We start from the raw sequence: 23,335 nt of genomic DNA, 5'->3' as shown, positions 1-23,335 counted from the left end.
CTGCTGTGAAATAAACGTTGTGACCAAAACCAACCACCGTAGAATAATAATCCTTCCCCCGGTTTTTCTGTATCCTGTTTTCTTAATTGGGTGGGCGGGAGAGCAAATTTTCACATGGCACAAGTAGGTGGGGACAGGCTGAATAAACCCCAGGCTCGCCATCCTTGGCAGGGATGCGCACTGCCGCTCTGCCTCTAAATGCCAGCCGAGGTAGAAAGCGGCTCCAGGCCCGACAGGCGCCAGACACCTGCTCCCTGGGCTCCGAGGCTTGCCGCTGTGGGTCAGTGGCCCACACGCAGTGGCCTCTCCCAACCCATGCTGGTCCTCTGAGCCCAGGAGCAGCTTAGAGTCCTGCGTGTGTTCATACTCCCCTCCATTCTCAGCACCCATATTTCTCTCCCACAGCTCGGTCGTCTGAGCGGAGGCTGAGGCGGGCATCTGTGCTTTCGTTTCGTACCTAAGTTCTCAAAGTCCCCGACTGCCCCCATGCTGCCGGTCCACCGGCCTCAGGTAGGCCGCAGCAACCTTGGGGACTGCCTTCCTTACAAGAAGGAGCTTTTAACCCAGATGATAAGCTATGCTCATTAAGCCGCCTCATGAAGAGGAAGCAATAGAATTTGATTTAAATGGACAGTAATCATCTTCTGGGTTGTTTTCATCTCTTTCAGTCACAAGTCATTTTGATAAATGGTTTTGTCCACTTTTTCTAATTTTGAGTTTGGGTGCAACTGTATCTAAAATCCAATGAAGCCAGCAATTAAAATACAGTTACCAGCAGCCTGGCACCCAGAGCTTTGCTCATGGAGTATGGGTTCTTTGTGACCAAATGCATCAAGTTGGGACCTAAGACAACAACAGCTAACATTTATTGAGCATTTACAATGTGTCAGACATCAATAGCTTAAGAGTACCCCTTCACATTCAGAACAACCCTATTAGGTAGGCAATATTATTACCACTATTTGAAAAATGAAGACACTAAGAAATAAGGGCACAGAGAGGTTAATTAACTTATTAAGTGTCACACAGCTGTATAGTTATCATAGCAACATTCGTATAGCATTTACTTTGGGCCAAGCACTGTTCTAAGTGATATAAAGCACTTAACATATATAAATATGTTAACTAATTCATTTTCACAACAATCCTGGAGGTAGGTAGTATTATTAGCTCATTTTACAGATGATAAAATTGAGGTACAGAGAAGTCATCACATGCCCAAAGTAACAGAGCTAATAAGTGGGAGGGCTGGGATTTGAACCTAGACTCTAGTTCCAAATTCTATGCTCTCAGTCAGGGTGCAAACTTGCTTCTCGCACAGTCTTTAATATTGTTACTTTAGTCTTTATTTTCCTTAATAAATCTTCAGAGGGTTATCAATGGAATGGCATGATGCACTCTATGTGAAGAATTTAGCACAGTGCCTGGCTCACAGTAGTACCATGGTAAATATTATAATTACGTTGTTTATATTATAATTAGTTGTAATAATATTCAGGCTGCATGACTTTTTCCTAGTAGAAATCAGAATGAGAGGGACACGTTTTTACCTTCCTCAAAGCAATTGTGCAAGAGTGCTCAGCTATCGACCATTAAGAAGCTTTTTTGGGTGAGGAGGGATGTTGATAAACTACTATTTGCCATCCTTCCTACGGCTGTGGAGCATTGCAACCGTTTCTCCCTGGAACGCTCATTCACAGTAAGCCTCGGAGCCAAAAGCCAAGTGAAAAACTATGAGGAAGTCCTATGAGATATCAAGTAGGAAAAACAGGTAAAAAAAACCAAACCACCCTCTAAAATACAGATGAAAATCCCACCCTAACTAGTTCAGAGAGGGTAGGAGGCTCCAACGAGAGAGCAAATATGAAGACCCTTCGGAAAAGGTGCGCCCTAATCACAGCAGTATCGTTAATATGAGAGGACGCTGGAGGAATCCCAGGCTTATACCAGTCACAGACCCTGGAGCATGGCAAGCCACGTGGGGAGCCTCAGACACAAAATGAAAAGCTGCCAGGAAAAGGGAGCAGTTTGGGGGAGGCAAGAAGAGAAGCTGTAGTTCTGGAAACCAAAAGGGAAAATCCGCAGAATAACAATAGTAGGAAGAGAGGCTGCTGCGTAGGTAGCCGTGACCGAGAGCACCCTTGCGTTAATGTCATGCGCGTCCTTCGGCACAGCTGCAGATGGGCTGCCCTGAGATGGCCCTGTCTGGCAGGTCAGCCTTCCCCCAGGGAAGAGCAATGCCACAGGAGCAGTTGCTACAGCAAGTCAGTGACAAATCCCTTTGGAGGAAGGGAGTCCAGGAGGCCACATGTTTCAACCAATATTATCCGGCACTGGAGTCACCTCTAAGCAAACTGTGGAATGTGGGACTTCAAGGAAGGATTATTGTGTTTAAAGGCCCAGTCAAGAGGACTTTTAAAAGAGTCAAAAAAACACCAAGGAATGGCCCAAACAGAATCCACTCTGTGTAGCCTCAGCAATGAGCCATTTTCTTTCAGCTTTTCACTAGGTGTCTCTCAACAATGACCGTCAAGGAGACACTATCATTTGATGCTCAATGGAGCTGCAGAGAGGTGAGACATGTAAATAAGTATGTGACTCCAGGGCCAGCCAGTCAATTCAGAGGGAAAAAGGATCTGAAAGGGGTAATTCGGTCTTTCCAGTAATATCACCTACTAAAATGTCACGCTGGGGTAGTTTGCTCTAGCCTGTGCTTAGAGCCAAGTCTGCTAGCAGCGCCTGAGCAGCCATACCTTTGTGTATTAGAGGACTTGCAAATAGGCTCATTTGTTAAAATGGAAAATTGTGATTTAGTATCCTTGGAACTAGCCAGAGTAGCGAATGAGAAAGCTTTCTAATAATCAATTGTGCTAATTTAGGTTTCATTGGTCGATTGAGATGCTACTCTGTATTTCACAACCAAGTCTGACAATCAGAGTTACTGAAGATGGTCCAATCATCATTTTGGGGAGTGTTTCTGCCAGGACTCCAAACAGTTCGGCAATAACAGTTGTCTCAAATTTTCTTTTAATAAACAGAGCTATTTTGGCATATTTATGTGTTCCTTGTGAATTTTTGGAAATCACTTCTAGTTTATTTGGATAAACTGCTTTGTAAGGGCTCATGAGCATCAACACATGAAGGATATACAAATAGGACACTGTTTATCACATACACTTTTCAAAAGTTACTTTTTTCCCACTTTTAGGAGAAACACATGCACATTGTAGAAGATATAGAAATTCATAGGAGCAGCAAGGTTAGTCATTATTTGTTTGGTAGCAACAAAAACCCAGCTCAGATCAGCTGAACCGGCTAACGTAAGGAGAAAATCCAGCTGGAGTGGATAGCTGCAGGCCTGATCGGTTCCAGAAATTCAAGCAATGTCTCCTGTGTCGTCTTTTGTGGGGGTGCAGACAAAAACGCTCTGGCTGCGCAGTCCACTACCAATAGCCAGAAACAAAATGATAGTCCACACTCTCATCACTCTAAACAATCATGCTTCATATTTTGCTATATTTTCTTCCTGTCTCTTTTTCATGCACATTTTACCCGATTCATATGTAAAATTTAAACTGAGCCAGCTATTACATCCCAGAAAGAGCAATGCAGACATGAATGCATTTTCATCAGCTCCATCGAAACGAGTGTCCTGACACATCACTCACAGTCCTGGCAGGTAGGTGCTCAGGAGGCCTTGGGCGCATGCCTGCTCAGATTCTCTACAGCGGCCACTCTTCGGTGACAGTACCATCTAAGGACTTTCTGCAGTGATAGGGATGCTCTATATCTGCACTGTCCAATACACTAGCCATTAACCACATGTGGCCTTTGAATATTTGAAATGTGGCCAGTATAACCCAGGCCAGTGTGGCTCAGTTGGTTGAGTGTCGTCCCATGCACCGAAAGGTCGCCAGCTTGATTCCTGGTCAGGGCACCAGGAATTCCTCGGTTTTGGACTTGATCCCCAATAGTGGGTGTGTGGGAGGCAGACAATCCATGGTTCTCTTTCACTGATATTTCTCCTTCTCCCTTCCCCTTCTTCTTTCTCTCTAAAAAAATCAATGAAAACATTTTTTTTTTTAATGAAATGTGGCTTGTGCCACTGAAGAAATAAAGTTTTAATTTTATTTAATTTTGATTAACTTAAATTTAAATATCCACATGTGACTAGTGGCTACTCTGTGGGATCGTAGGGTCTACACAACAAATCACATGAGTAGAAGCCACGGCTTAAAGACAAATGCATGTCAACCATACCCCTCAGGGATAACAGAAGTATCACTGAAGGCTCAGGTCAGAGAAGTTTAATTAAAAGACACTTGAATAAGCTTCAGTGGTGGCTCCTTTTTGTCGTGGAGAAAAGCCCTTACTTAGCTCTGGTGCGGATGAGGCATTGCCCCTGCTCACCCGCTGCTGGTCTTCGGTGCTTGCCTCCCCCTCACAGAGCAGACGTCTCAGGAGAATCAGCAGGTCTCCTGAGGGGTATGGTTGACATGCATTTGTCTTTAAGCTGTGGCTTCTACTCATCAGCAGGTCTCCTGCCCTGTCTTGGTTTGCAACTTACTTCCTGTTTTGTTCTGAAGGCAAATATGGTGCGGGGGCTAACGGTGGTCGTGAGCGGGGGTCCGTCTGGATCCCAGACCATGTCTGTGAATTTCCTCAGCTGTAAAAAATAGCTTTCTCCCACATTTTCTTTTTCTGTTCGTGAAGGTTTGCAGTGTTTTGGCAATTTAAATACAGGCCCTCTGTCTGTCACGGTGATATTTATTTTATCAGCACCAGAGCTGTAAATACCCTAAGTGGTGCAGCAGAAGACTGGAACCTTCCCGGAGTGTCAAACACAAGACTTCGACAGTGCACATATGAGCCAATATGTTAGTCTGGAAAATACAATAGCAAAACCACTTCAGGAAGATCCATGATACTGTGAAATCTGTTGCATGCCTTCTGTTCTAGATTTTAAGCTCTTAAGAGGCAGGGACCCATCTGTCCACTGCCCAAGATGGTACACTCGTTAGCAGGCCAGCAGGAGCTGACGGCGGGGCTCTCTGGCTCTGAAGACAGTGCGTTCCCAGCACCAGCCGGCCATCTCTCCCCCTGGGTGGGTCTGTCTTGCCAGCATTGGGAGGGGCAAAGAATTGAAAGAATGCTCCCCCAGAGAAAGTAACCAAGATATTCAACAGGCTCTGCTCTTTCTCCCCCAATATTTTTAGCCCCAACACATTCCTCAAATATAGCACTCATGAAGTCTATTTAATGAGACAGTTTTTGTTTTTCTTTTTTTAGTCATAATGCGAGGCATGTCTGGAGGGTGCCAGGTGCACGCTGCTGACCTGTGCACCATGCCATGTTGCTCAGTTTGCCCGACATGCCCCAGGTCTCTTCCAGGTGAGCTCACGCTTACCTTTTTGTGTGGTGTTCCTGGCAAGGGGGAACTGGACCCCTCCATCTCTCTCAGTCCATCCAAGCCTCAGTCTTCATGTCTGTGGTGTATATAGATAGTAACCACCTAGCTCATTGCAGGAGTTGGCAAACTACACCTGTGGATCAAACCCGGCCCACCCTGGGCCAAATCCAGCCATGCCAGGTTGTTTACACATTGTCTAGGGCTGCTTTTCTAAGACAAAGGCAGAGCTGTGCAGCTGTGACATAGACTGTGTGACCTGCAAGGCTGCGTGGCCCTTTCCAGAAAAAGTTTGCTGACCCTTGTTCTAAGGACTGAACAGTGCCTGGCATATAACTGTGCTCAATAAATATTAGAGGCTAATATTGTTGTCAGGTAGTTTTCCATCTTGAAACTTTGTCTTTTCTTGTTTCCCTAATTTCATTCCTTACTCCAAGTTGATGTTTTGTTTTGTTTTTTCCCCTGTCCCCCCAACTCACTCTCATAAGAACTAGTTAAACATTCTTCTTGCTATAGGTTTCTCTTCAGATCAAAACTGCTTTCTCAACCTGAATCCTCTGGCTCCAATAGAGTTTGCCCGTCTTTATCAAGCAGGGCGTGGGTTTTCCTCACCTCTGCTGGAGCCATGTCCCTATTCAGCCTCCTACTGCTTTGGCTTTACCTTCTTAAGCACGTGTCAGGGGCACTCCTTGTGGGTAGTAGTGAAGACTGGACATTGCTTAGCCATGAGCAGGGGCTCTACAGGGCACATGGACACCAGCCTTGGGTTCCTTGTTTGGTCCTGTTTTGATTTCTGCCCGATTTCCTGTCTGCTTTCTGGCTTGTCGTGGAAACCACCATGGCCCCCTATTGACCTTCTTCCTTAAAGTTACATCCTCAATGAGCAACTGTCATCTTTTCTTTCCCCTGTCACTGCTCTGGTTTGCTTTGCCCTCCAAGCCTGAGAGCCGTCTAAGAAGAAAGCATATCCAGCCTGAGTTTTACCTAAGTCAGCCTAAGTCCTGGAGGTGAAAAGTCTGCCAGAAGAGGAGGGAAGGCTAGTATGAGCCGTTTCATTCATCCCTTTGGAGCTCCTTTCTCCAGGACACTGCCCCAGTGGTAATTCTTGGGCTTCAACTATGTTCTTGATGAAGGATAGTGTCCCTTCCTGGGAGTAGAATGGTGAGAGGAGGAAGTGGTAGCCATGAGCAGTAACTGGGTCTTACTTTTTAAATCCAACACTCGGTCTTCCCTATATTCTCTACACATGCAGAATTCTCTATCCTACAGTCTTAAACCATTTCTGGCAAAATGACATATTAATTCTATTTATATATCGTTGTCTATTCTATCCTCTGTTGGCCTGTCTTTCATCCTATCCTCAGAATTCAATTTACTTTTTTTTCTTTCATCAAGTGTTTTTGGGACAATAGAGACTTTGGATACTGATGTTTCCTCAACAAAACTAAAGATGGTCTCGCACTTCCTACATGCAGGGGCAGGGTTTTTGACAAAGAAGTCAGCTTTCATACTTAAGATAAAGATGTTAATTTGGAGCAGTTGTTTCCAACTGGTGTGTGTTTGGGAGGTTGTGGGTGGAAGAGATAATAGGCAATAACTTGGGGGACTTTTGCAAATTCTATGTGGCCACCAAAAATTCTGATGTACCTCAATTCTGATAAATTTAAAACCCTTTATAGATTAAGAAAAAGTGTGGACTATGGTTAAATCTGTGGGAAGCTAAGTTTTGCTTGTGCAGCTCTGGATTATCAGAGGGTGTTTTAAAATCTTATCAGTCGCATTCTTTGGTTAGGAGACTCTATCCCCTGCATAAAGGTGACAAAGAGACAGGGGGATCACAGCCATATCACAAGCCTATTTTGCCCCATCAAGGGAACCTCAAAACAGTAATAACAACAGCAAACATCTTCAAGTTATGATATCCAATTTGGTTCAATTGTGTCAAAATTTGTTGAGTTTCAACTCAAACTTAGGCACAGACATACAGAGAAAGTAAGACATGTGTCAGCCCTCAAGTAGTTTGCAAGTGGACTGAAAGCCATTTCCAGTGGGAGATTTTTCTGTCTCTTCTAAAAAGCATAAGTTATATCATAAAGAAAAATTTTAAAAAATTCTAACAACGTATATAAAGTTAGTTTTCTCATGGAAAGCATACAAGTTGAAGCAATCTTTAATGAATTTTTGCTAAAGGGAATTTCTCCTTTTAAGAACTTCTAAAACCTGACCCCACACAATAAGAAATTTGACCTAACCCAACATTAGCCTTGGCTAATCCAAATTCAATTTAGGTGTATGCAAGATGTGGCCAATGTTCTTAACCTACTAAATCCCTGAATAAGACAATGGAGAAGTTGTTTTTTTAAATATATTTTTATTGATTTCAGAGAGAGGAAGGGAGAGGGAGAGAGAGAGAAAACATTAATAATGAGAGAGTCATTGATCTGCTGCCTCCTGCACACCCTGTGCTGGAGATTGAGCCTGCATCCCGGGCATGTGCCCTGACCAGGAATCAAACCTCAATCTCCTGGATCTTAGGTCAGTGCTCAACCACTGAGCCATGCTGCCCAGGCCAGGAGTTTAATCAAGAACTAAAATTCCAGACCGTTGTGGCTGTTTGTTGGAGCTTAGTCCCATACATCAAAGAGTCAAGTGTTCCAATCTTGGTTAGGGAACATACTGAGGTTGTGGTTCGATCCTTGGTCAATCCCCAGTCGGGGTGCTTATTGGAAACAAATAGTTTCTCTCCCTCCCTTTCCCTTCTTCTCTCTCTGAAAAATCAATAAAAACATATCCTAAGGTGAAGATTTAAAAACAAACAAACAGAACTGGAAACTACTCTCTGCCCACACAAACCCTAGAGTGATTTCCATACATTGACTATCTATGCTTTTCCCCAATAAGCTTGCAGGTAGCTGAGATGGGATGTGTGTGACATCTCTTTACTCCTTTGTGAGCTCTCCTCTTCCTAAATCCCCCAAACTCTCTGGCTGCCTTTCTTAGTAATCATAACACATATGAGTATGTACTATTTGCCAGGCACTGTGTTGAGTGGTTTACAGGCACCACTGCATTTATCCCTTATAATTATCCTTGAAGATATGGAAACTGAGACTTTAGAAGACCAATTAATTTCACCAAGGCATAAAGCTAAACAGTAGTAGATCAAGGGCTTGAACCTAGGCAGTGGGAAAGCAAAACTTACATGTGGAAACTCCAGGCTGCACAGTCTCCTGCAATGCTCTCTGGCTAAGCTGACCAAAATGCCTCAGGCACACGACGATTGCTCATGGAAGGAGAACACGTCTCCCCAAGAGCACTGGAGAGGCATCATAACGAGCTTGCATGGTGTGATAATGAACATCTGCATCTGCAGCCTCTCTGTGCAACCAGATGAATGTCTAGCCACATTAGTCTTACGTATTCTATTGGAAGTGCTCAATAGTATTTTTATGAGATATGCGTTCTTCCACAATCATCCAAGGAGGCAAATCACTCTCAATTTTCCTTTTATGGATAAATAAAAGGCACAGAAAGAAAAACAGTGAGCCCATGTTTAAGAAGAACGTCAGCCAATGTTTAAGGGCCTCTGCGGCCCTTAAATTCTCAGCAATCTCTTGATTTCCCTTAGAAAAGACCCCCAGGTATGTAATGGCGAAAACATATGGGTATGAAACCCCCAAAAGGAAACAAGATGAAAACATGAGAGAAAAAAGAAGATAAAACTATGATGAAGAAGAAATTACAAGTCTTTCACTAGTACGTTGGTAAAAATGTTTTAATGTCGTTTTCTCTGTATAGCAACATTGCACATAGAACATGGCATTCTCATGCCTTTCGATGAGTCCAATTAGTTAGTTGTCACATATGTTGCTAATGCAAAGAAATATATTTAGCCCAGAAAATGAACCCAGGCCACCAGCCATGACCAGATGAATGAAAGTGACCAAAAGCAGATCCTAGCAGAAATATCATGTTTAATATTCTTGGAATTCTGACTCCACAATTTCTTTGTATTTAATACACTTTCTAATACATAATTTAAAATAAAGTTGTACAAATCACTTTTTTTCCTTTCAAAGAGACACTTATAAATCTATTTTCCAGTTCCTTCTTGGAAATTTTGGGAGATTCTTAAAAGATGTCCATTACACCCAATTAAACAATGGTACTTATACCACATTCTTTGCAACATATCTTTTGTGTCTCATTTAGAGTTATCACTCACATGGCCCAACTATCATTTGATTTAGAAGGTCTATGTTGAAAAGTGGAATATGGAAATGGTCCTGGAAAAGGAATGATATATTTAGGATACTTTGAACAGTGTTAAGTATATTTAGTATATCCTCTTAACGCTGTTTTGGGTGATTTATAGTCTGGGCTCTGCTATGCTTCTTAGAAATTATTCTGGTTATATTTCAAATTTTAATTTGAAAAATGTTTTAAGAAGTTCAAAACAAACAGATGCAAGTCCAAGTTTTCTTGGATGGCTGGAGCAGGGATAGCAAAGAGGCTGATACGAATTCTGGACACAAAGTGGGCTCTATCACCATCTCTACTGTTTCATAATTCTTTACTATCTCTGGCAGTAAGAGTAGGAAGACAACCTGCTGAATTTCAAATGTCCTTAGTAACTGGAACATTGCATTCTAATGCATTTTGATGAGTCCGATTAGTTATTTGTCACATATGTTGGTAATGCAAGGAAATGTATTCAGCCCAGAAAATTAATCCAGGCAGCCAGCCTTGAGCAGATGAATGAAAGTGACCAAACATAGATCCTAACAGAAAGCTGAGAAGGTGTTTTTAAGAAGGCTTTTCGGTAAGCAAATCCTTTTAATATTGAGTAATAGGTTTAAGAGGTTGAAATCTCTACAGTTTTGTGAAGAAGGCAGAAATCCTTTCCTTGTTTGGTAGGGAAGGGAAGCAAAGATACTGGTATGAGAACACTATATAATTTTCTCCTTCCCTGAATGTATATGTCTCACTTCTAGGACACATGTATATTTCACTAACCTGTGGAAAGAAGGAGCTGGGGGAAGTCTTGGTTGCCAGCAAGCTGTTTATTAGAGATTAGGAAAGTGTTTGTATTCCCTGACACAGCTGGCTGGGGACCCCTTGCTTTGGAGATCAACAGGAAAGTGAAAAGTCTAGGCTAAATTTTGCTCTGTCACTGGTTAAATTTCTCCCAGAGCTGAAAATGACATTGCCCCTCCCAGGCTGTTGAAATGAGATAATGTCACATCCCGAATGAGATCACTAGGTCATAATCTCATCCTCAATGTGATTTTCTTGGCATGTGTGAGCATTACTGGGAGAAGGGGGAAAGGATGAGCACAGATTGAATAAAACCATTCCTTTAATTAAGCCCATCCCCATGTCACCTTCTGCTCCAATCCCATCAGATATCAGCAGCTAAGCGGGGTCAGGCTGGAGGTCGGCAATTACTCTGTATCCATGGCATGTACTATTATAAGGTGTAAGTTGAAGCCTTACACCCCTGGCCAGGTGTGTGCTGCTTTGTGGGCTTTGCAGAAAAGAACATAAATGAGGCAACAATCCTGATGTGCCTTGGGCTTGCCGGAAGGTTGGCATGACATAAATGAAGGTGGTGTATTTCAGTGTCAATACCCTGATACCTTAAGGAAGGGATGCCTGGAGACAGAGCTTCTTTCACCCAATCAGACAGAACCTGTGCTCAACTGAAAGAAACTCCAGCCTTCTCCGATGTTAGGAGGGTGGGAACAGCCATCGAGATCTAGTGTTTAGAGTGTTGTCTCTGGCAAACAAATCTCTAATCCTGGCTGAGGAAATGGTTGAACTCTTAGGGCTTCTATACTGTATTTTAGTCAGAAACCTGCTGAGACTGACTGTGGATATTGCAAATTCCACTGAATTGTTATGCAACCATGATGATATTTTGCTCACCAGAGACACCTCCTCTTTAGACAGGGAGTCTTCTACCGCAATCTGCCCTGGCTTTGGCCCTGAACCTCAGCAGGAACCTCAGTGACTGAAGGGCTGCTTCTACTTGGCTAGGGCAGATTTAGAAACAAACAATGCCTATGTCTCACTCTCCGTGTCTTCACACTGGGCGGTACTGTGAAGGCAATCAGAAAAACAAGGCCATCATTGAGAAGGAGTGAGGGACAGCATCTGTACATTGGGCTTCCTTATCTCCTTTAATCTTTTTTAGCTCCAGATTTTTGAAAGTAAATTCCAGAGTAAGAGTCTATCCTCATAGATGGACTTTAAATCCTTCTGCTCCATTCAGGAAAAACTGCAACCATAGCCATTTTGGTCCAATAAATATCCTTGCCCTTGACCTTTATTACCCTTGCAAGAGAAGTGAGGAGGGTGGAGAGGCCAGGTAAAGGGAAGGAAGGGTGGGTTTGCATGAAAGATGCTGCACCCCCGACTTTTATTCACAAAAGTCCACCAATGCACCATGCACAGAGGAGCAATAAAGCAAACAGGAGACGCTTTCCGCTTCACTCTTTCGCTTTATTGCTCTTTTTCCATTTTGATCCTGCCTTCCTTCTGGCCTTAGGCTTCTCTCTTGATTTAGCCTTGGCCCTTTGGGTGTCATTACCAGAACTAGGAGGGAATTTATTTAGAGAGAGGGCTCTCTGTCAGAAGCCAGGCCTGTAATATAGGAACCCAGCCTTCCCCAAAACTGTGGCCTGATAAGCAGGATGGACTCTTATTCTGGAATTTGCTTCTAGAAATCTGGAGCAGCAAAGGATTAAAAGAGCTGCTGCTGCTGCTGCTGATGATGATGATGATGAAGATGAAACCAGATATATATAATAAATACCTGACCTCCTGCTCTTACTCACTGATCTCCTACCAATGCCTTCCACTGGCTGAAGCCAACCAGTAACAAAAGGCCTGGGAGCCCACTAATGCAGGCCCCATGGGTCAGCCTCTTGGGGTGTGGAGCAGGGAGGGGTGTGGGGCTGGAGGAGCATTTGGAGACTATCAATAGAGTCCACATGCACTGTCAGCTATTTTGTTAGTTTGCTTGATTTTTGGATCTGATCAGAGATCCAAAAGGCTACTTTGAAAGCAAACACAATCCAGAACAATTTTTTATTTATTACTCCAAATACGTATATAGGTGTAACACACGCTCAATCAAAAGCCCAATGGAATTGGGGCAGGGAAAGGGGGTTTACTCTATAAAGTTAGCCTTTGTTCTTCAGAAGCATTTCTTTCTAACACAAGTTTGCCTACAAAGCTACTTTACATTCGTAAAAGTCCCAAATGTATGACCACTGGCTCCAGATGTGTTAATAGTGCTAAAGCAGCTCACAACGGGCTGCTCGAGTTGTTGAATAAAAGAACTGAACAGGCAGCTAAGCCTTCCAGCCGCACACTTTCACCTTTACGCGCTTCTAGTCAGCTTTCAATAGGCCTTAAATTCTCCCCTTGTTTCCATTCTTTGCTGAAGTAGCTTTAGTGGGGGCACGTCAATAGCTGGGCTACAAATAAGCGCCCTTAAATATAGGGATTCGAGAAATCTTGGTGTGTGTGTGAATTCCATGCATAAGCAATGCCAGAGAAGGAGATTGAAACACTGAAATCTTGAAACAAAAGGCCGGAGGCTTGAGTCCTACTCCTGGCCTATTATTTTTGATGAGCCCCGCAGGGTAACCTTGGACAAATGTCTTTAACTATCTAGGATTCATGTCTTGCTATCCAAAACGGCAAACAGAGTCCTGTTATCAGGGAGGAGATGTGAGCTAGAGCAGGAGCACATCTATAACCCTGGGCTTTGCTGAGAGCAGACAGTCCTTTGGGGCCGGGAAAGGTGAGTTTGTTATAACGTTTGCTTCTGGCCACTTGCGCTCAGAGGATTCATGGGTTCACAGTTTAAGAGACAACCAAGCATGGGGATACACCTTCCATGAAACGGCGCCTGTGCTTCTGGTACTATGGCAGCCCACTAAGCCGTGCTCCCTGGCTTGGTTTACTAATTTTCACATCTGACAATTTTTACATTGCTCCATTTCCTACTGCACTTTAGAGTCTTCCCCTGAAAGTATTTCACGGTGAGTTATTTATTTGGTGTGACAGGAAAGGGATTAAAAATGCACCGTGTTACAAAAATCATATCCACCTCTTCTGCATGTCCACATAAGGAACCAGAAGCAGCAATAACGTGATAGCTCTGGGATGGCGTCCAAAACACGGGGAAATGAAGCCTCCTTTACCCGTCATCCAAGCAGTGAGGCTGCTGAAACCCATTTTCCATTCTTCTCAGTATTTGTCCGGCTGGTGCATTAATAGACACACGTTTTTCACAATATGCTCATACATTCAGGGGCTTTCTAGATCATTCGATATTTTTTCTAATTCAGCATCTCCTGTAAGGAAAACACAAAGCATCCATGTCTTTGTTTTAGAACCATTTTTATGACTTATTTTGCGCTTCTGGTTTTTATTTTAACTGGGATTAAAGGCTATAATGACAGATCTGGGATGCCACTTCACTAACTGCAAAAGAAGAGAAAGAGAATGAATAAAATGGGTTTTTCTAGTGTTAAATGAATAGCAACATACCTGCCTCAAAGGAGAAGTTACTAAGTAAACAGATATTCAATAAACCTGTTATTAGACCCTCACAGGAAGAGTGTTCAGAATGCTTATCTCTTTAGGAAGCTCTTATTATTCAGATAAAGCACTTATTTTTTTTCTTCATTCATGCTTACCCCAAAAGAGCTTCTCTGCTGAATGGAAGGCTAAATTAGCAAGCCAAAGAGTAGAAACACTAAAGCCTTGAGGGGGAAACAGTAGAAGGTGAGAAGGGAAAGAGCAATAAAAGGAAAGAAACACTGCACTAAGTCTAGAGCAGCTTTGTAAGGAGCTCTTTTCAACCTTACTTGTTCCGCTCAGTGGAACAAGAGGGTTACCTTGTTTGTAGTCATCCCAATAAATATAATAAATAAATAAAAATACAAAAGAAAAAGAAATTTAAGGGCAAGCATCTTAAAACAAAGTAAGTGGTAAATGTGTTTCTCAGCAATTATGACAGGGCCAGGCTTCCAAAAGTTCAGTCATGGATTTACTGCCTTCATAATTTTGATTACACGTATACAGTGGTGGCCATGATTTCAGGGAGTGCATTCATGGAGGATTCCAGCTGCTGTCTTCTGAAATCCTCAGCCACATTTGCAATGAGCCAAGCTTCCCACAGGCTGCTCCCAGCCAATGGCTGACATTAAGGCAGACCCATTCCTGGGAGACGTTCCTAAGAAGGGCACACATCTCAGGTTGGTAAGTGAGTCAATTTCAGGTACTATGTTGAACATGTTTAGTTTTGATACTTGTGCATTTCTTTTCATGTGCGATTTCACAGATGATCTAGTTCAGGAAGAGGCTAAGCATGGGTCCCCCTAAAGGGCAAGGCAAAGGCTTGGCAGAGAGTTCACTTGGAAAGTTAACCCAGGAATCAGAAATGGGGGTCTGGGAAGGTGAAACAAGAAAGGAGGGAGATCAATACATGGATTCATGATTGAGTTGACCTTTGTGGGGACTGGGCTTGAGGATTCCAGAGACAACCTTGCCAAATTCTCCCTAGTATTGTACCTCAGTCAGAGATTTGGCCACATCTCCCTTCCCTTCCCTTCCCTTCCCTTCCCTTCCCTTCCCTTCCCTTCCCTTCCCTTCCCTTCCCTTCCCTTCCCTTCCCTTCCCTTCCCTTCCCTTCCCTTCCCTTCCCTTCCCTTCCCTTCCCTTCCCTTCCCTTCCCTTCCCTTCCCTTCCCTTCCCTTCCCTTCCCTTCCCTTCCCTTCCCTTCCCTTCCCTTCCCTTCCCTTCCCCTCTCCTTCACTCAGGACCAGACCTGATGTGACCTTGATGGTTCTTGGTCTCTCTTGGCTCCCTCTCCATTTTCTCTTATGGGCATTTCTCCTAATAACTGTATTGCAGATTCAATTCCATCTTTGTGTCTGCTTCTTGGAGGACCTGCTACAGCCACTGCTGTAGCAAGTAGTTTCAGGTAGGTCTCAACCAGATTTGCACAGTTAGAGATGGTATATCACCTCAGACCATCTGCCAGACTACCACTCATGTTTGTGGAACCCATCTCATGGGCCCATCATTGATCAGTGGAGTATAGATGTCAGTGGGTAGATACTCTCCCCTTTTACCCCCTAATACTCATGTGATAAGGTGCCTCAGAAGGTGCTGTGGGTCAAAAGTTAGTGGTCAATCATGCATGCTTCTATTGGGCTCCCTAGACTTCTGTTTTACTCTCTCAAACCCTCATTTGTGCTTCCTGTGTGTGATACCTTTCCAAGTGAACTTTCTTTGCTGTTTTCGGAGAAACTCAAACTTAGCATCTTTCTAAACCATATTATTTATAAAATGACACATAAAAATAAATGCATAATTATCAAAAGTAAAAATATTTAGCACCATACCTAAAATGAATTCACATACCACCTGGTATTTGTATTCCATTTTAGGAAACACAAAATAACAAAAGACGTCGGGATAATTTTGCTCTCTCTTTCCATGGCAATAGTTAAAATAAAATCAGTGTTATACCAGTGAGTTAAAAAGTCCTGTGAGATCAGAAATAACTAATGGAATCCAGGGCTCCTTGGTATATTTTGCTTTTGTATGTTTTATACACACTTAGTGACAATGGGCTTCTCTGTAAGCATTTTGTTCTGTTTGGTTTTGTATAATCTGAGTACATTGTGGTGCAGCTTTTTACAATCATTTGGTTACAGCATTGTGTCTTGGATGGTACAGACCCTGAGCTCAACATGGTAGGCAGAATTCTAAAGAGATCTCCCAATATTCCCATCCCCTGGTGATTCAGTCAAATTCTAATTTAGAAACTATCAAGGGACTTTGCAGATGGAATTAAGGTTATTAATCAGCTGACCTTAAGATAAGGCAACTCTCCTGGAATTATCAAGAGGGGCTCAGTGTAATCACATGAACCCTTAAAAGCAGCAGAGGAAGGCAGAGAAAAGTGTGAGGAAGAAAGAGTGGAGGGGAGATGGGCACAAGGGGAGGTCGAAGATGCAGTCACTACCTTGCGATCACAAAGCAATGAGCAGGAAGACAAAATACAGTGTGCTGAGGATGAGAGAAGGCAACAGATTGTGTTTCCGTGATGTCCCCGAGTCACTGCCTCAGTCCTCTGCCCCCACAGGACTTCACATTACATAAGAAAAGCAAACACCTACTTGGGTAAGTCACTCTTAATTAGGTTTTCTATTACTTGTGCCAAACACATTTTTAAATAATATAGCCCCTTCCAAAAAGGGTGCACTGGTACCCAATGAGAGTCTCTAATAGTCTTGTCAGAAAGATGCTTTAATATTTGCTTTATTATACAAAAAAATATTATGGACATTGGTCCACATGGGCCAATTTCTCCTTGGTTTGATGACCCCAGAAATGAGTGACAGGCTGAGCATTTACGCTGTGAGATTGCAATGTCCAGATCGAAATGCTCAATCATGACCCCCACGAGGTACCACATGATAGATGGGACAATGAAATCCACATTATATCTTTCTTTTCACAGCTACACATATTTACAAATATATTGAGTTCATTTACAATGGCCGAAAACGGTTGCCTCAAAGCACAGCAATGAATCCCTGTCAAATCCCTGAGATCATTTGCTTACCCGTATTGGTATTACTCAATTTACTTTCCCAGCCTAAAGCTTCTAATTGGTGACTATAGTTTTTACCTCTTGCCCCAGTGGTAGGATGCCCTGAGGATTTTGCCCATGTGTTGGTTACCTCCTGGTGCACACGGTGGACACAGCGCTAAATCAGTGCTGCCCAGGGATCTCCCTCAGAGCGAAAGCTCTTCCCTTTGTGGTAGCCATCACCCCATGCAGTTATTTGTCAGCTGGTGGCAATGCAGCTGACAAATCCTGAGATCCTGTTGTGAAAGACAGCCCTCCTCTGACTTGTTCAGCTCTTTCACTTTGCCACCAAACTGTAAATGCCATCCCAAAGGTATTAGGTGGCTCTTTTTCTATGTTCATGACAAGAAACAAGAAGATGAAAAGTTGCACGAAGCTGGGAAAATTGCAGAAACCTAGCAGGGGGTGACTTTCACCTGAACCATTTGTCAGGTCCACAGGGACATCTAAGGCAAGTTTTAAGAACAAGAAGTATCCGGTTCTCATTCCAGCCAGTTTGCCTGGTCATAATTATTGCAATATGCACGAACATCCTCAGCCCCACAGTGCACCTGTGCAGGCTCAGTAACCATAACCAACCTGCAGTATTAATGAACGGTGCTGACAGAAGTCAGAAAGGTCTTTATTTATTACTCTATGTTCTCTCTTTTAAATTGTGGACATATCATATTTTCCTAGCTCCAGCCTGTCAAAATATACTCACATATATACTGCTCTCATCTCAAGGGGAGGAAACTCAGTGTCCTCCATACTCCCATTGCCAGATCACCAGACCCCAAGGCCATGAGAGAACTAGCCCAGCAATGGTGCAAAGTGGTGCATGCCCCTCCGACCATATGAATGTTCTGGTAATCAAGTCGCTTGGTAAACACATTCCTTAGATTGAGAAGTCTCACTTTAGTCTTCTCCAATCCAGTCCCCTGGTCATGTTAGATTTGTCAGGACCTAATAGATGAAGATAATACCCAAAATAAAAGGTCAATTTTTAAAAAAAGTAGTGGATTTGAAAAGAATTCAGGGTCAAGGATTGTAGATTCTAATCCCTACTCAGTTACTAGTTTACAAGCCTCTTCAAGCCTCTTAATTGTTGTGCATTTGTGTGTGGAAGAACTGAGATTGCCCTTTCTTACACCAATGTTCTGAGGATTATAAACAAGTGCTGGGAAATCTCTCTGCAAATATGAAATGCTATGTACATAATAACAAGCTACTTGAGCAAATATTACTGAAAAGATCTTGAGCCAGCTGGCCCTTCCTGACTTTGCTCACCACTTGGAACAACCACACACACACACACACACACACACACACACACACACACACACACACACACAGTGGGCACTAAAGGATTTATTGATGATGATTCTCGTGAGGATCGATGACTTGAGTGCCGGCTTACCTCATGACTGTAGCAAACACTGGTTGACCTGTTGAGGTCCTTTCTAGACCTATTAGCCTATAATTTCATGTTGATGATGCTAAAGCTAATGAATATAGAGTGAGGGCCATATCTAAATGCACCCTTGGCAGTAAGAACAATGTTTATCAGTATTACTGAGCTTTGGTCTTCATTTATAAAGTATACTAGCATCAACCGTTTTACAAATATATATTTTCCAGAACTGCTGCACTATGCAAAACAAACAAAACTCTGGAAGAATCAGTGAATATTATAATATATGGCACAGTGCTAAGGGTAACAAAACAGTTGTATAATTATTCCCAGCATGACATGTTGATGCACAAAAACTCTAGCTTCCTTTAAATAGTGTCTGTTAATTTCCCTACATCAGCATGGGAATCACTGACATGCACAATTTTATCCATCAGTATGATGCCCAATTATTTGAAAAGGGTGAAGACTTTATGCCACTTTCCGACGTGACAGACTTAACCTTTAAATATTGGCAATTGCTGAGATGTTTCATGTTGTAAATTTTTTGAACATATTCGTTTTCTCTAGCTATCAGCTTCACTTTCTATTCAAATTATGAAATATTAACAAAGTTTTGCTTGTCTCTTTTAAGGTTCAAATTTATAGCCAGAAAGTGTGTTTAACTACACTAGAATGGTTGTATGATTGCTAAGGGAGATTGCGGGATCTGCTTTTGGGGATATTTTAAAACAAGAGTTTCCTTCTTGGGTGCTTCTGTGTAGCATAGCCTGAAGGCAGAGTAAGGTGTTACATATACTCTTACAGCCCTTTCTGGATTTATTATTCAACTTAGTATTCTCATTCAAAGTACAGACATAATCACATTAAAATTAGTAGATGCTTGGTTCCGTGTTGGCTTGAAAGAGTTAATAGTCTTTCTCAAATGATATACCAAATTCCCAAGATGTAAATTTGTATGGCAAATAATTAAAGCTGCATATTTGCATATGTTGCATAGTTTGAATATGCATTTATACGCTCTCATTGTATATGCAAATGAAATTCATTAAAAAATTCCAGGGCATGGATGACCTCTCAACTATAATACCCCGTGGCTCTTTTCTTTTGTATTTTCCCATTTCCTTTATGTTATAGAAACAGTTGGCACTCTTCTATTGGAAATTCTGTCCATCCTTAGCGACCTTGCACAAACATGGATTCATTTATGACTCTATGGTAGGCATTTGTTGGGTTATTTTCTGACCACCTAATATCTGAATTCCCTTTCTTGTTTAGAGACACCAACTGCAGACATAGTGAAGGCCACATATTTGTTCTCTAGGACCCTGGCAACTAGGGTAAGGGCACATGACCTAAGCTTAGCCAATCAGACAGCCCATCTAGAACTCTGAGCCTGGAATGATGGGTGCAAAGAAGCAAAGACAACTTAACATCCACTGTGTTGGTAGCAGTCGGTCAGTCTACAGCCAGTGTCCAGAGCAGTGGAGGCAGCAGAGTCCAAATTGAGCAGTGCCCACTGGGGAGTTTCTGGGGTTGGGGGTTCTAACCAGACTGTTCCTGTGCAGTATCAGCCTCTTCGACTGCCTGGTTCCCAAGCCTTCTTCTGAGCTTTCTTGTTGATTTCTGAGCTACCAAGCATGCCTTCAATAATGCTTTTTTGAACTTAAGTTGACCATTTTGTTTGTTTGCAAACAGTAAATTGCAGTGTTTATTATGTCACTGTTCTGCACAAAGTTATGTTCCAAATCATGTGCTAAAGTAAATACCCACTCATCCTGGCAATATAAGAAGCTTGAATGTCTTTCTCAATTTAACTTCCATCACCGTCTTTACATTTTCCACTCTTCAGCCAGACTGGAGATTCTTCACATTTCCTACTCTCCAGTCAACATTCCCTGACCACAATTTTTCCAATCAGGTGCCTCAATTTGTATCAAGTTCCTTGGTTATAAAAAGCCCACCTACCGGTCAGATCCATGTCAGTCTGGCTAGGAGTTGGGCCATGTTTAATATCTGCTGTAGTTATAGGTACCAGAGGTTTCAGATTTCTCCAGATTCTCACTCCCCCATCAAGACTTCCCTGATTGCCCCCAACCCATGGAAAACAGATGTGACCTTGATCTTACTTGACTTCTCACAGCATTTTACATCGTTCTTATGTCAAATATCACATTCCATGTTGGAAAAAATGGTCATTTGTTTTTGTGTTCAATATCACCTAGATTGTGAGCTCTAACTAACATACTAGAAGATATATTTTATTGGTTTTTGTATCTGTACATTTTCTAGCAGAGATCTTATGATTCATAAATGTCAGCTGAAAAATGAAATGCATTTGCACACTTCTTTCTTACTCAAGTAAAAATTAATACAATTCTTCAAATATATAACTTACTATATCTCTAAAATTTCACTCACCCATTGACCAACTTAAAAAAAAATTTTAAATTATGATTTTTGAAATTATATTTTATGATCTCTACCTATAAAAGGAAATAATATATATATCAAAAAGTAAAAAAATTAACAGGTGTTTAGGAGTTGAATAAGTACATTAACTATTTTATTTTTACTTATTTAACTGAATGTTTCAGGTATTTTGCAAGTAGCAGACATCCATAGGTGGAGTTTTGGGGGCAGACGGTCTATATAAATGAATATGCATTGTTCTCATGGCAAATATTTGTCATTATAAGGTTGTTCCTAGCCAGTAATGTTCACATATTCTTTGATGTATAAAGAGTTTCAGAGAAAGGAATTAAGGAACATTTGACAAATTTAGGGAGAAAGTCAATTATCCATATTCATGTATTTTATTTCTCAGAGGAAATAGGTTTGAAGAAACCATAGTTTTATGCCATTAACTGATATGGATAAAATAGAGTTGTTAGATAGCAAAGAAGCGCTAGGAAAAGAATCCATTTATCTAAAAAAGTCTTTGCTGAGATGGATAACCGTGGCCTATTTGGAAAAAATTACCATACATTTAATGAATGCCTTTCTAGAAAGTTTTTTGTGAGCAAAATTCACATTTTGTAGGTGTTTTGTTTGTTCATTTGTTTTAAGAAAATGTGTTTCCCTACCATATATATATATATATATATATATATATATATATATATATACACACACACACACACACACACACACACACACATACACATTTAGAAAATAGTAAAAGGATAAGTGCTTTGGGACACTCTAGACATATTTGATTCTGGAGGATCTCTTCTATTATTTCGTCACAATGTACCAATGATAGTTTTAGATTAGATCATCTGATTACATGTTGGGAGGATTTCTATACAGTGAAACCAATTCCTGCAATTCATAGCTCACACACACACACGCACACACGTGCACATTCTCTCTCTGTCTCTCTCTCTCTCAGCACTATAAGTACAAGCTGTCTTTGCTCTTTCCTTTCAGCATGGCTTCTGTCCAGAGCCAATTACAGAAAACAACAGCTCCCTAGCACCATTGCTGACAATAATCTCAAGGAAAGAATTGCACCTACTCAAGCCTGAGAACACATTCAAGAAGTTAATTATATTCCTACCCTGGTCCTCAGAGCATCTTTTTTTCTTACCTTCTTTCACTATAAAGTGCCATGGGGTATTATTCCTGTGGAGCATATGGGACATATGGGGAACTATATAAAACCAAGCTGTCGCTGATTTTACTTAAAATCAGGTTTTATTTCCTGTGTTATGTCTACTTGTTTATAGCCTCCTGAAACATCTCCTGTTTGTTCACCCAGTTCTTCCACTCAGAGCTCCTGCCTGGTTCCAAGCTCTCTCACTTCAGGGTGCTCTGTGACCCTGTGGGCTGAGAGAGGAAAAGAGATAATGCCGGAAACTAATTTTCAAATAAAATGGTAACATGATTGAAATGCATTCCTCTAAATTCAGTATCAATTAAGTTTAATGGTCACAAGTCCTCCATCGATTTATAGAGCTGTGTATATCATGATTTTAGAGAGAACATTACTCCCGAGACAGCTCTCTAATTGAGAGAAGGATTCTACAGCGCGGAGACCTTCGATTAATGTTCTGTAGAGATAATTTGTAGCTTTTTGTTCTGCTGGTCACTGGGCCAGTCATACACAGACTTCAGTTAGCAGTTTGGGGAAATTTAGCTGCAGCCACAGCAAACAAAGGCTGATAACTGTATCTTCCATGACAACAGAGACCTAAGGGAAGCGTTGGTAACTGACAGGGCTTTTGTTCTTGTCTCGTTTTCCATTATGGGCAAATCCTCAAGGTAGCATAGAAATAGCAGATAGAAGACACAGAGACCTGTCCCCAAAGGACAAAGTAGCCAAATAGACCATGGCATTCGCTTTATTTGGTAACATGGTAACAGAAAACGGATTTAGGACTCAGGCCTGAGTTCAAATGCTGGCTCAATGATACATGCCATGTGGACAGTGACATATTGACCATTCATTATTGGCTTTGGGCAAGTTACTGAATTTCCCAGATGTGCAGTTTTCTCATCCATAAAATAAAGGCATCATAATTAACTTATGTAAAACTGAAATGTCAGTGTCTTCACATGGTTAAACACTTACCATAGGAGACTTCTCTCCCTACTCCCTAACATCTGAGAGTCAGATGTTTGCTGTGCTGGTGGGATGCAGTGACTTCGCTGTGACAGGGTAACCAGTTAGAAATCTCAAGAATGGGCGAGGGTGGGGAGGGGTGCCCCTACACCACCCACAGACAATTACATTCGAGTGCCTCTCGGCTTTCCTGTTTTTATTGATCTTTGGTAGCATGCTGTTTGTTGCTGGACTCAGTGATTACTTATAAACTCAGCTCCCCCCCAAGAACTAACAAGCTAATTT

Source organism: Miniopterus natalensis, chromosome 8, assembly GCF_054644295.1.
Source record: "Miniopterus natalensis isolate mMinNat1 chromosome 8, mMinNat1.hap1, whole genome shotgun sequence".
Lineage (NCBI taxonomy): Eukaryota > Metazoa > Chordata > Mammalia > Chiroptera > Miniopteridae > Miniopterus > Miniopterus natalensis.
Note: the sequence above shows the minus strand (reverse complement) of the source record.